This window comes from Arvicanthis niloticus, chromosome 16 (assembly GCF_011762505.2).
Source record: "Arvicanthis niloticus isolate mArvNil1 chromosome 16, mArvNil1.pat.X, whole genome shotgun sequence".
Classification (NCBI taxonomy): domain Eukaryota; kingdom Metazoa; phylum Chordata; class Mammalia; order Rodentia; family Muridae; genus Arvicanthis; species Arvicanthis niloticus.
The window spans coordinates 54,492,710-54,497,538 of record NC_047673.1 but is presented as its reverse complement, the minus strand read 5'-3'; positions in this window follow the sequence as shown (position 1 = coordinate 54,497,538).

The following is a 4,829-nucleotide window of genomic DNA, read 5'->3' as shown; positions in this document are numbered from 1 at the left end:
AGTTCACGGGGCCGTACAGACAACCAACAAAATCCAAGGGATCATAAACGTGACGACTATCAGTTCTAAAGGCAAGTAAAGCAGGGCGGTGCAGTTGGTTTGGTTTGTCAGGCACTCTTGTAGCCCAGGCTGGTCTTCTGTTACTAAATAGGACTTGCAGGTAGCCCTCACCCTGAAGACGAGCTGAAGGGAACTCATGGTTCCTTTCTGCATCAAGCACCCTGCTTTGCAAACTGTGTAAGGATGCTGAAGGGATGGGCACGTGGGCACAGGCCCTGAGCACTCCTAAGAAGCCCTGCTCTCCTCCCGGTGTGTCTGACCCATACTGCTTTGCTTCTGCATGAAGTTTCCTTGCTACTTTGCAAAAAAAAGAAAACATAAAAATGAAGTATCCACAGAACCAGTGTATGGAGTACACAATCCAAGAGAAAAAAAAAAAGCCACTGTTTGTTTCCGTTGTTCCTGCAAGAATTTCAAAAATGGGAAATGGTAGGGAAACTCCAGAAATACAATGTGTGCGTGTGCATGTGTGCGTGTGTATGGTGTTTTATCTCTGTGTAGTGTGTGTGTGTGTGTGTGTGTGTGTGTGTGTGGTGTGTGATGGGTGGTGGGTGTGTGTATGTGTATGTGGTGTATTTGTGTGTATATGTATGGCATATGTGTGTGGTGGGTATGTGTTTTTGTGTGTCTATGTGGTATGTATATGTGTATGGTATGAGTGTATGGTGTATTTTATTCTGTGTATGTGAAATGTATATGTGGTGTGTGGAGTGTGAGTGTATGTGTGTGTGTGGTATGTGTTTATGTATGTATATGTGGTATGTGTATTCAGTATGTGTATGTATGGTGTGTGTGTGGTGTGTTTGTATGTGATATGTGTTTATGTATTTGTATGTGGCATGTGTGTGTGGTGTGTGAGTGTGCAGTATGTATAATATGGGTTTACTGTGTGTACGTGAAATGTATATGCAGTGTGTAGAATATGAGCATATAATGTATGTGTGGTATTTTTTTTTAAAAGAAAATTCTCAGTTTTACTTTTTTTCTCCTAAGAGAAGGTTTTCTGTCCTATTCTTCACACAAATTCAAGAGCTCATACTAATCTTGAACATTTAATTTTCCTGCCTCAGCATCTCTGGTGATTGGTATTATGACATGCAACTCCACACATCTCAGAAGTACTTGTGAACAAGCAATCCTACATTTAAACCACATAACAAAAAAAACAAGAGCATGCACAAACACATAAAGGTTCTTTGGGAAGCTAGGGGGAGCTGTTGCCGAATACTTGTAATCCCTGACAGAAGGAAGCAGAGGAGAGGCCCAAAAGTTCATCAAAGGCATCTTTGCTACACAGTGAATTGATGACCAAAATGAGTGATGAGAGAATTTATTATTTATTTTATTTTATTTTTACAGTCCAGTCATTGTCCCCCTTCCAGTCTGCCCTCTCAAAGTTCCTCATCCCATTCTTTCTCCCCTGAATCCGAGAGGATATTCCTCCATCTCATGCCACCAGGCATTTTCACTCCCTGGGGTCAAGTCCCTCCAGAGTTAGGTCCATCATCTCCCACTGAGGTGTGGTATGTGTTTATGTATGTGTATGTGGCATGTGTACATGGTGTATGTGGTGTGTGTGGTGTACATATGGGGTATGTGTATGTATGTGTATGTAGTGTGTAAGTGTGTGGTATGTGTGTTATATGTTTATTGTGTGTATATGGAATGTGCATGTGATGTATGTGAGTGTGACTGTGTGTGTATGTGGTGTGGGGGGTTGTGTGTGGGTGTTGTGGTATGTGTTTATGTGTGTATAAGGTATATGTATATGGGGTGCTTATGTGTGTGAACACACTGGAAACTGAACCCAGGACAGCACATATGCTAACCATATATTCCACCACTAAACTGTGCCCCCGCCAGCCTGAAGACAATACATGTTGACTAGTGCACATGCGGATGATAGTGGTAAGAGCTTCTTTTGTGGAATTAAGGTCATGGCTGCTGAGAGTGCCTGCTCATGGGCTCTTTGCCCCCAAACCTCCAACAGAAGTAATTAGGTTCCTCCTTGGGAAGTCAAAGCATCTGACAGTATCACCTACTGTGTCTTTTCACCCAGCTTTCCATCGAAAAGGAAACGGTGCTACTTTTGTTTATTGTTAGTAGAATGACAGCCTGGGAGGTGCTGATGTGGAAAGAGCTCACTGTATGTGGCCTATGTCCAGAAAACATGCATGATTATCTCCATCCTGAACACCTACACTAAGGATACAGCTCAGCTCTAAAGGACCTGCCCAACAGACACAGGCTTAACCCCCTGGCCACCAAGTAAGCAAATAAATAGAATGTTATATAAACCAGGCATGGAAGCACAAGCCTGTAGTCCTAGCACTGAAAAGGCTGGGGCAGGACAAACACAATTTTAAGGCCTGCCTAGGCTATATGACATGACCCTGACCCAAAATAAACAAGCTAACGTGGGTTTTTTTATTTTGTTTTTGTTTCAGTTTGTTTGTTTGTTTGTTTGTTTACTTTGAAACAAGGTTTTACTCTGTAGCCCAGACTGGCCTAGAACTCACAGAGATCCACCTGCCTCTGTCTCTTGAGAGCTATGATTAAAGTCATGCACCACCACACTCAGCAAGCAAGAGTGTTATTCCAAGCATGGAATGAAGCTGGAGGATCTGTAAGGTCATCTTACACTAGCGTGTGGTACCATACAGGCAATAACTTGGCATCCCTGAATTCAGTCCTTCGGTCACTTCCTTCTTTTGCCATCTACATGCAGGTGCCAGCAGGTGGCACCAGACTTCTCTTTTCCTGCCTCCTGGGTTTTCCTGCATATTGGCAATCAAAATAAGTTCTGGTTTCTGGGACTCCACAGCAGGATTAATAATCTTCACAGTCCTTGAAGGAACAGATGTGATCCATCCGATTTCAAAATATTAATAAGTTACAAGATGTGCGTGACCATGTTTCTCTACTGACTATGGGATTGACATTCTCCACACTCAATTCACACAATTCTGTGGGATGGTTTTAGTAGTGAGCCTCATATCCTTTGAACCTTGGGGTCCCCTCTGCTCCCTCATACAGCCAATAAGAAGCCCTCATTCTCCTGCATGCCCCTCAAAATGAATCCTGTGATATTTTCCAATTACCATTTTTCCTTCCATCTACCCTGCATTTGGAAACACAGTTATTATCAAAACCTGCTTCAGTCTGTCTTATCCTACTAAAGACCTGTGTTCATTTTCTTAACGGGGCCAGGGAAATGAGTCAGCAGGTAAAACACTGTACAAGACTCATGACCTGAGTTCCATCCTCAGAACCCATAGAAAGATGGAAAAAGAGAAACAGATGTCACAAAGTTGTCCTGGGACCTTCATACTCATACTGTATAGCAGGTGCGCGCACACACACACACACACACACACACACACACACACACACACAGAGAGAGAGAGAGAGAGAGAGAGAGAGAGAGAGAGAGAGAGAGAGAGAGACAGACAGACAGACAGACAGACAGACAGACAGACCTAGCTTTTACCTCCATCTTTGGCCCAGAATTCCACTGTGAGAATGTGTTGAGATCATTTGAATACCACACTCAGAGGAAGCTGAGGCCTGGGGGAAGAAACTGACAATTACTTCCTCACAGACCAGATGAAGGATCGAAATACGGTGGGAAGATGTGACCACTCTTTCTGTAAGTGTCTTCAGAATTCGCCTAGGCTCTTAGCAGTGTTTTAAATGGTTGGCATTTATCTAGAAGACAGAAAGATAGTCAGCAGTTGTTCCGAGCAAGATAATGCTTCCAGCTGTGCGTGTGTGTGTGTGTGTGTGTGTGTGTGTGTGTGTGTGTGTGTGTGTATGCATGCATGCACCTGTGTATACTAACCTGTGTGTGCATGGGCTCTTGCAGAGATGCACGGCCACAGTGGGCTTTTTTCCTTTCATTAAAGTTATATATATATATATATATATATATATATATATATATATATATATATATATATTCTGTGCATGAGAGTGCAGTGCAGGTGAAGACAGAAAAGGAAGTCAGGCCCTGAATTGAACTACATGCAATTAAGAGTCACTCCACTAGGTGGATGCTAGGCATCACCTCAGTGCATACATACTCTTAACCGCTGAGCCATCTCTCCAGCCCCAACATGTGGGTTTTTGCAAGGATGCTGAGATCAAAACTCAGATTCTCTTGCGTTTTTACCTACTGAGTGTTTTTACCTCCAGCCCTAGTGCGAGGATCTTTTTTTTTTCATTTCTTCTTAAGATGTATTTATTTTGATTTTATGTATGTGAGTGTTTTGTCTCTGTGTACTTATGTGTACCGTGTGCAAATATGGTAGCTGGGGAGGGCAGAAGAGGATGTGGGATCCCCTGCAATGAAATTAAAGACAGTTATGAGTCACCATGTACATGCTGGGAACCAAATCCAGGTCTTCTATAAGAGAAGCCGGTGCTCTTAACCCCTGAGTCTTCTCTCCAGCTTCCTTCTCAGCTTTTGTTTATGTGCTTGTTTTGGCTGGATTATGTTTCTTAGACAGAATGTTGACGCTACATATTGCACAGGCCTCAGCTCACACTTACCATATCCTGGCCTCCCCAGTACTGAAATAACAGCCACACCACACCACACCACACCACACCACGTCATACTTTATTTTCACCAATGCCAAGTACACTGTGCTGGGCACATAGACGTTTTGGTAAGTCTTACCACACATGTGTTCGATTCTAAAATAAATCATTGCTGAGCAGTTTGCTGGGTTACCGTGTCCTAAACCAATGTTTGTTTCCTGCTGTAG